Source organism: Manduca sexta, chromosome 14 (assembly GCF_014839805.1).
Source record: "Manduca sexta isolate Smith_Timp_Sample1 chromosome 14, JHU_Msex_v1.0, whole genome shotgun sequence".
NCBI classification, from domain to species: Eukaryota; Metazoa; Arthropoda; class Insecta; order Lepidoptera; family Sphingidae; genus Manduca; species Manduca sexta.
Window position 1 is genome coordinate 6,931,315 of NC_051128.1, and position 10,043 is coordinate 6,941,357.

Below are 10,043 nucleotides of genomic sequence, written 5' to 3' on the forward strand. Positions count from 1 at the left end.
TACTTGCTTTAATGCATTGTATTAACAATTTTAGTGGCATTTTCATAACGCAATTAACGAAAGAATATCCATATGAAAATTTTAAACAACCTAAGTAAAGATGTTGCAGAAATATGTTTCAAGTTTTTTTCTATAGGTATAACAAATTTCGCCTAGGGGAAAGGCATGAATGCCTCCAGGTGACGAGAGCCAAAGTAAAGCCATGTAGTATAATTCAATGTTCGGTTCGTTCTACTGTTTGGAGCCAGTCAGGTCGTGTTACCACCATCATGAGAGCTTCATGCTCGTCTTATTGCAGCTGAATAAAAAATTGCATAACCTCATCTTCTAAATGGCAAACATTCACCCCTAATTACTCGAGAGCTGTATTACACATTAAACGACTGTGGAAGGGATGTTACACATTAAGTTACTCGTCATTTAAATACTGGGGTATAACACGAAATTCTATTACATTTATGTCGAATTTCATTGCTCATAAAGTATGTAGAAGCTATCATGTTAATGCTTTGATTAAAATGTTTTCGTATTAATTGTTTTCATTAAATTAAATCTTTACAAATTTTATTTTCTGTTACATATATTTATTACATATTCAATTACAAATTTTATTTCCTGTTACATATAATTATTACATATTCAATTATAATATTGTGATATTTACGCGAAAATTTGCCTTTAAAATGTTATCAATTTAATGTAATATCACAATTAGAAGAAGTTTAGTTATTAAATTATTAATTAAATTTATTTAAGCGATATGAAATCTGACGTCATCTTGTCATAATTTTAGAGATCTTAGGGCGCCTTCAAATTAGTCGCGCACTATAGCGCTGCTGCCGCGCTGCAGTCGCGCGGATAATTTGAAGCCGTTCTTATTAAACATAAACAATTGAATTTGACCTTCATACAAATACGATTTATAAGAGCGTTGCCTTCACTATCGCTACTAAATGTTTACAAATACCAGGGTTTCAATAATAATAAAATTTTAAAACTTAAGCTTTATGTATAATTATATTCGTTGGAATATGATTTGCTATAGTCACGTTGATCCTTCTTGTGTGCTCGGTCTAACACCGAATGCAGGCCCATGCACGGGGGGACATTCGCCGTGGCTAGGCACACAATTCAGTATATATACCTCTTAGTTATCAAAACACTTTAAGGTCTATTAGAGCTTGCGAACATTACCTGGCCTTCTCTTCTCTGCCCATCCAGAAGGTTCCTTTGCCTTCCCCCACACTTCCTTTCCCCAGGTATCCCCTTTTTTCTTCCAAGACCCTGCAGTCGCTGAACCGGGGGATTCCAGTATCTCATTCGCAACTTTCCACCGATGTTAACTGCGAGATCCGATACACAAAAAACACATCCGATACATAATATGTCATTATATACAACGACATATATTAGATTTAATTCTAATTATTGTAGGAATTTTTAGACAACACTTATCAATTTATGAAGTGACTAACTACCTCGTCTGTGTCGGGCAAAAAAGTGTTAAGTTAATATTGTAAAATTTCATGCAAATATTAAATGCAAGTGCTTTATAGTTAAAATTGTTAACTCCGTCGTAGCACAGCTGATTATATTAAGCCCGGGGGAACTTTTTATTTTACAGGATAAAATCTTCACTTGACGCTGTCCTAAATTTTACATGCGATTTTTAAAAAGGTGAGGTATATACACCAGTGTACCGACATGAGTATAAGTTTTTTTACTTGCATATATTAATTTGAAACTTACGCGTTTTGGCTGTCTAAAAGAACTATACTGAAAATACAATTGACTATAAAAAAATATTAGTAATTCCAAAACAATACTCAACGTGCGTTTGATGTAGTACGTATCTATTTATGGTTATTGGAATATTTTGCATAACAGCGGCTGGTAACTATATGGAAAATTTTATGCCTTGTAATTAGTGCTTCATTGGTAGTCCAAACAAAATGTATTCAGTATTTAACGCAATACTTTTAATTTTCTGTGTAATTATGATAACTGTTTATAGTTTATAATATTTTGGATAAAATATTTTAAAGTATTTTTTGTGTTTCATTTTAAAATTACGTTTCATTCGAATATAATCTGTATAACGGCATGCCTGGAGCACTGAGTTCTTGGGTTCGATCCCGGGTGGGGCAAAGTGATATTGTTTTTTTTTCTCAGTTTACCGCTGTCTGGCATTTGTGCCGGATATAGCGATAGGTTCGCTCCCTATCACATCATGGGATGGACTATAGACATAAAAAGTGGATGCCCCAGTTGTGTCTCTGTCTACCACTTCGGGGCTTAAAGTTGTGATTGTGTGTGAGTGTATAATCTGTATAATTGTTTTTTTAATATATATTATATATATTATGTGAGTTACAGTGGTGAAGGCAATGAAATGAAATGTTCTAAAAAAAAACCCGTAAAAACATACCTAAAGGTTCTAATATGCATAAATAAGGTTTGCAAATCGTTCTAATGATAATTAAATATTATATAAATTACGAAAGGGAAGCCGGCAGAAATTAGATTATATGGACTACTGGTGAGCTATCAATAGTAGTTCTGTAGCGCTAGCAAGCTAAAACACCGATAATGTACTCGATTTGCCATCTTTTAAGTAAGTAAAGCCAAAGAGTAACGAATAAAATAAAATTCCCACATACATTGTTATTCAAATGCGTTTTACATAACACATTACAATTGTACCAATATAGAAACACGAGGTAGTAACCAATATAAAAGTTGTTATCAGCATGGTTCGCGAAGCACCTCTTATTTTATCGCGAATTGTAACAAATATTTGCGATAACGAGTAATAAAACATTACGTGTGTTCACGTAATGACGTCAAAGTTCATGCGGCTGAAACTATTCACGGGCCATTTGAGGCCCCTGTATCAAATTTACGTTTCTTTTTAGCGCATTTTACGTCTTAAAGTTAATATGTATGTATTAAAGCAACATTTATTCCAAATTTACATGATACTAAGCGTTTATCGCGGCTTCATCTGCGTTAAAGGTCATTTTTCTCATTTTTTTTCGAAATAGGAATAGCCTATATGATAATCCCGGACATTATCTATTTATTTGCCAAATTTAATTCAAATCCATTCAGGTGTTTCCGCGTTTAGTTAACTAACTAGTTAACTAACAAATATTCAAACATATTTTGCAAATTTTCGCATTGAGAATATTGGTAAGAAGTAAGATGAAGCCCCAAAGAAAGTGTCAGTAAAAGCATTTTCTGAGAGGCGAATGTAAGAAATTCATTGTAAAACTACTTATCAGCATTATTTGAAATCTTTTTCATTTGTAATTTCATCAGTTGACATGATGTCAAGATTCCTTAATTTTTTGTAAAAGACTCTCTTTCTTATTGCGTGTAAAATGTATTAGAACTCCAAATTTTAGTATATTAAGTCTCTAGAATTTAAGGACTGTGGTTCAAGGAGATATGATAATTGCATATTCTACTGACTACTGAACAATATAAGTAATTATATTTAACTAAATATTTGATGCTCCTTCTGTAGACACTTTTAACTGATATTTGTTTGCAGAATTACTTCCTTCGTTAATTTGTAACAAAAGTGAATTAAAATAACAAATATAGTTTAAAAAAATATTAATAAAAAATTTTAATACTTTCGACTTTACTTTTTAATCGACTCTAAAAAAGATGTTCTCAATGCGTAGTGTATTTTAATGTATGATGCCCTTTACTACATAAGCGAAGTTAGGAAGATTAATATCCATGAATGTACTACGCCGTTTTGTATATAGGTTGTATAATAAAATCATAAATGAATTTTTGAATCTAGAGTATTTTAAAATGGAAAGAATTTATGCAGTTATAAAATTTTGCTAAAAAATAATCACTGTTTATGTTGAAATTTACGAAACACTGATTCTAACTGTTATGATCAATACAAATGCCTAACAATAGACTTAATAAACAGCTTTAATTACGAAATTTTGTTGTAAGGTTGATTGAAAAATTTACCGAAATCTAAATAACTTTTAAATTATGCAATTTCAGGCGACAAATATGGGGATTACATCGCTGCACATTGAGGTACTTTGTTCATTTATTATTTATTTGTAGGACAGTCGATCATGTTATGATCAGTATATTGCAAACGATTTTGTAGTCGGTACTTAGTATAAGATTACTTTACTATGAACATTGGTACAATGTACAAAAAAAAATCGTTCTTCTAATAGTTCGGTACTATCCATTTTCATTATCTAAAGACTTATAAAAAACGTATTAAAATTCCAGAGTTCATAGCTCTATAAAAACTCACAGACGTCTTTGTGAGGAGTACACATGAGATACTAATTACTCGACAGGAAGCCCTATGCAAAACCTAGTCGAGCTTATATAAAAACTGCGGTTACGTCATGTTATTTTTATAGCAGAGGCTAAACCAGTAGGTCAGTAAGTCATCAATGCCGGTGGAATCGTGGGCGAGAAGTCGAGTTTTGTGAAATGAAATCGAGATTGAAAAAATGATTTTTCGAGTTAATGGTTATCTAACCGAAAAAAATAAATTAGTAAAGTTGGTTTTGTTAACGATGATTTTCTGAGCGTAGTCGACTTTAATGCGACTCTACTATTTTTAGTCTATGATATGATTGGCTAACATGTTACGAATCTTTGTAACCCCGTCTTTATGTACTAAATATCCATTATTACAGTTTAGTCAAAGGACCCACAAGAATATAAATGATAACTTCTTAACACGTGAAACGTATTATTCATTGAAGGCACATCTCAGTAAACCTATTTTTGCTGTTCGATTTCATGTATTCAAATGTTTGTTCGCGCCAGACTATAACAAATGACGCAGAGAAGCCGATTATTATATAATCCGTCGGCATTGAAGACAATGTTTAGGCTTATAAAGGCGAGTATTCTTTTGTTATATAGATGTAACGCGACGTGGCTACGATCAATCTGCGGATCTAATAGCGGCGTCTGACCTAGCCGGCGCCGCCGCGGCCGTCGCACCCCGAGCTCCAGACAAAATGTATACCAGTTACAAGTCAGCGTTTATTCAGGGCTACGGCTCTGCGTCTCTCCGACCGTCACCGACAGTCGACACCCACCCGTACTCCACATCATATCGCACATACATTATTATGGTAATAACGCTACAAGTTCCAAAGTATTTATGCTAGATTGAAGCCGATTCGCCAATGGATGACCTTATTTTTTGTAAAATATTTCTGCTTTGTTAGCCTTTATAACCAACCGCAGTGGTGGAGTATGTTACTAGTAGAGATCGTTCAGTCACGATTGAGAAATGGCGTGCGATGTGGGCGGCTTCTTCCAAGTAATTACTGATTCAATTATTTTATTGACTCTAGACAAGAATAGGAACACTGAAATTTTGTTTCGCCACGATGGATATTTTGAGAATAAAATGATAATGGTGCATTGTTTTACAATCTTAAATACAGTACTCGGTTAGACTGAGTGGTGCGAGCACCAGTAGATAGGTACTTAAAAATAATTCCTATTCTGATCACGTAGGCCCGGTACCGCAAATAATAAAAACCACTTTTCGAATAAGTAAACCGTACAAAGCAATTTCCGGAATACTCAAGTAGGACGTGTCTTAATTAGTGTCGAGTGGTGTTTACGAATCTCACCGTTAGTGAGGGAACCTTAATTGTTGGCCACGTACGTGTCGACGAGACGGTGCCACAGGGCATCGGGCACAGAGGCAGTGACTGATGCAGTAGGCTGCTGGGCATCGGTATGGTCAGGAGCCTCGTGCGTGTAGTCTGCGGGCCGGGAGGCTGTGCGTGCACAGAAACTGTGACAGTAGTGTTACAAACTTACGGTAGGTCAGGCGCTCGGCCGACTGCATTCCGCGTGCAACCGCCATCTCACCGCGCAGTGCGCACACCCGCGCGCTCGCGCTCGCACACAGCCACACTCGGCCGTCGGCCACAGAGCCACACTCTGCCACAGGCGCGCCGCACCCACTAAATATAGCCACAAAGTGAACGAACGCAATGTACCCAGCGCCGCTCCGTCGCCGCCACGATAGCACTGCGAATGAATTTGCTAAAATGCGCCACCTCTACTGTGCACGATGCGCCGGTGTCGCGAGTCTATTTCAGATGGCTACGTGAAATCCGTGTCCAATCTGACTTCCATGAGACTGGACACGATCCTTACTACACCACGTCGGAACACTTCTATTAATGTTTACATATGATTTTCATCGACTTTCAAATGTTTGTTTTTATATAGGCAACAGTAAAATACGGCGCTACATAAAGAGTTGCAGGGATTAGTGCGTCGGTTTCACAAGACTTCACAAGACTATAAAAAGTTAAGTAAAAAAGGTTTTCTATGGAGTTTAAATATAAACTCGACGGGGTTTGGCTTTATGTACAAAGTGTTCTTTATGTTGAGTACAAAAAGTATAGTGGAAGTGTCGCGGTCGCCCGCCGTGTCACGGACGTCTAAAGAGTAGAGTCGGCGCACGGCACGAGCGCCAATGACAGCGCCATATCTCACCACACTAGAGAGAGGCCATTTATTTACTTATCGGACATACATATAATGCGTTAACCGTACATGATAACGGAACAATGAGTGTAAACCAGCCGCGCAGATATCTGCCTACATTTAGTGTACACTCCGATTCCCTTATCTCCTTGTGTCAATACTCTTTTGTACTGAAGATATGGGAGTCTATTTACCCTTAATGTGCCGAACGCATTCTTCGATGTTGAATAACCTGCTGACAATGGAGTGACCCATTAGCAGGCGATTTGGTTATATTTTAAAATTGTTATCTGCTCAAACAAACGAGAGCTGTCGCTGTCGGCAGTCGCATGTACTTTTATTATCTACAGACGCGTTTGGCATGTTATCGGCTTTAGTTACATAAATAAAAGTGCTTCATTGCTTTACAATTATCGCCGTTTCGAATGAAAAACGCTATAAATTGGATTCAAGGAATGCGTCAATCATAAATCGGATATTATATGACGCATTATTTATTTTTAGACATAGTTATTAAACCATAAACTAACTGTCCGCTAGTTATTATTGACAATATTATGTGTGCGATAATTCAGTTTATTTTATGGTATATTCTAACAGGATATTTATTCGTCATCGTTATCACTTTACTAGCTGAGATTAACAACAAGCAATATGATTATGAAATAGGTATATTATGAATACATTAACTATAGTTTGATTTAAATGATTTTATTCTTATATAACATTATTTATCTCTGACCCGGGGGTCGTGTTTCATGTCACTAATTTTTAATAAACATGAATGAATTAACAATTTCAGATAATTATAATGTTATACTTAGTATTTTTTAATATATTTATCGTGCAGTACAAACTTTAGAGCCAATTATTATTTAAGAATGGACTGACTTGTTAATAGCTATCTAGACAATACTTATCTATTCACTTTTTCCTTTCACCTAGATAAGATTTGTGCAAATTGTATTGGTAATACTTTTCATAATAGAATTTGTTCTTTGGTCACATCATTTAAGCCGAAAATTTAGATGTCTACCACATTGTAAACGTCACGTATACTTTGTGTCTTTGTTTTGTCAATAATGTTGCATATTAATTGCTGAATCATAAACAATATCATTATAGCATTTTTTAAGAAAAATTAAGCTCGTTATATAAATTAAATAGACAATAATATCTAATATTTACAAATAACTATTAAAACGGAACATCCACATCGTGATAGAAATAATAATACTTGTTTTGTAATAAAAATCCTTTCACCGACATAGCTGCCAGCTGGTAAAAGGATAATGAAAATCATAAATAAAACTATATAAGAATATTATTCAATAGAAATACATTGAAATTAAGGTTATATGTTGCTTTTCCAATATTAGAATACCAAAATTTTGAAAGCTTTAACTGCGGCGGTAGGTGTCCGCTATCGTTTATCTACGCGGCCTTCACTAGAGCAGATTGATAAGAGATTTAAGAGATAACCGATTTTGTTACTAGAGAATTGTTTATTTCTGCTCGTGCTCTAATTTGCAAAACTGTATTAATTTTTACTGTTGAAAATTATATTTTAAAACATTTGCAATGTTAATTTGCAGTCGTGAGTGGAGACATGTTGCAGAATAGTAGGTTTGCTGTGACCGATGTCGGCAGCAGACAGGCGGCGGCGTGCGCCACGTTAGTGGTATATATTTTGCGCAAGAAAGCAATTCGACGGGAAATCAGCTGGCCAGGGCAACGCTCGCAATGCACCGACGTCGGTCGGCGCTCGGCCCTTGTACCGGCCGAAACACCAACCTCACACACTACGCCGCTGATTAGCTTCCGATATGCAATCCACGTTCACTGAAAGGCGTACTGGCCAACTGACAACTCATAATATTTAACCGTTTCCACGAACCATATAGCCATCCTCGCGGTAAGCGGACACTGTTTATCAACAAGTTCGCTATCGATGCGGCGACACTTAAAATATCAACGCAATTCCATCGCGAAACTGGCGAAACCATCGACGTTTGGCAAACGTCAGTGCCGATGATGATCTGCGTGACGAGTTCGCGCAATCCATCGGGAGCGACTCGAAATAGACACTCGTAAAGTGATGTGGAGCGCGTGCATGCACTCAGCGTCACCGATCGTCGCTGATCGATCGCAGAACGCACTCACCGTGCGCTCGCAGGCAGTAGACGCGCCGGTCAGCTGGGCCGTGCCGGCAGCGGGCCGAGCCAGCCGGGTCGGTGCTGGTGCTGGCGAACACCGGCGGCGCAGCGGCTGGACACGCTCCGCTCGGACCGCTAGTCCGACGGTGCACTTGCTGCGGGTACTGCACTGTACGCGGCTCCGGGCTCGGTCCACCACTGGTGTCGGATCGGGAGAGGGTATACACACGCGGACCGAGACTGAATGCGTCAAGCGTAGGCGACGTGCATCGCGGCTCTCGCGTGCTGGCGGCGAGAGTGTCGGCGAGCGACTGAGAACCGCGCGGGGGGCTGCCGCCGACACCCGCGCCGCCCCTCGCCGCCCACTTCCTCCGATGAATGACAATAATGGAAGACGTTCAACTCGCCCGCAAACCGAATAATATGAATCATTGCATTAGGGTGCAGCCCCGCCCGAGTCCAGCCCGCGCAAAGCGCTCGCCACCTCTCCCTAATAAATATTCATGAAGGGCTAAGTACATTCCTGTAACGTTTACGAGAGGTTCGATAGTTTTTCACGAGGCCACCGAAGCCGAAGGTTTACTTTCGGGCATTAATTCGATCGCTACACGGTCAATTGCCGGCGGCTGACGTGAGTGCAGTCGGTCGGTGTGGGTGGAGTTTGCAATTAGCAGACTCACATGGCAGCGGCATGCATGCAGTAGTGGCAGCCGGGCTGATGGCAGCCGACGCGCGGTGCGCCGGTCAGCGAGTGCAGCGCGACCGCGGAGAGCGCGCCTGCGACGGCACTAATCTTATCTGCACTAATCTAATCCGGCGCGACGCCCTCTCTTGTGTTTTCTTCCAATTGTGTCCACTCGAGGTAAATTAGAGGTTTTCTCGCGGGAGTTCAAAATAAACTGCGACAAAGTTCATTTCGCCGTTGGCAAATATATTTTAAATTGCTTTTTAATCAATAGAGAGAGTTGCTGGAATCGTGTGCAATTAGCCGTTCAACTATTTTAATCTAGCTGAGGGTTGATAGTGCTGATAAAATAGCTGGTGCATTTCTGCGACCAAATACGAAATTGCATACTACGAACGGTAGTTTATTAGGTGTTGTCGTTGGTTCCCTCATTATTTACTTAGATATTTTCTTTTCGAGGCTTTATTATTTCTATTATATTATTACTTAGATAGGTATTCACTATAAATAATGTGAATATGATGTACGTAATATTACATTTATTATTATTTTTTTTGTCACTTTTACATTACTATTAGCACTAAACCCAACTATTAGCACTGTAGAGAGCGAATGTTCAACCGCAAATCCGACTCAATCAGTCGGCGACTAAAGTCAGACATTAAAATAGCGTCCCC

General features: G+C 38.3%; 1 protein-coding gene across 5 annotated transcripts in view; it reads right to left on the reverse strand.

Annotated features, from left to right (window-relative positions):
* Positions 1 to 9,112, reverse strand: part of LOC115456149 (protein alan shepard) — an 82,052-nt gene extending 72,940 nt beyond the window's left edge. For 2 of the 5 annotated variants that reach the window (XM_037438631.1, XM_030185070.2), the window contains exon 1: positions 8,689 to 9,000. The gene's annotated coding sequence lies outside the window, so the exon portion shown is untranslated. Of the gene's footprint in view, positions 1 to 5,847; positions 6,041 to 8,688 lie in introns of those variants that run through there. The other 3 variants (XM_030185071.2, XM_037438630.1, XM_030185069.2) reach the window with 3 other exon arrangements.
* Between the last annotated feature and the right edge of the window lie 931 nt (positions 9,113 to 10,043).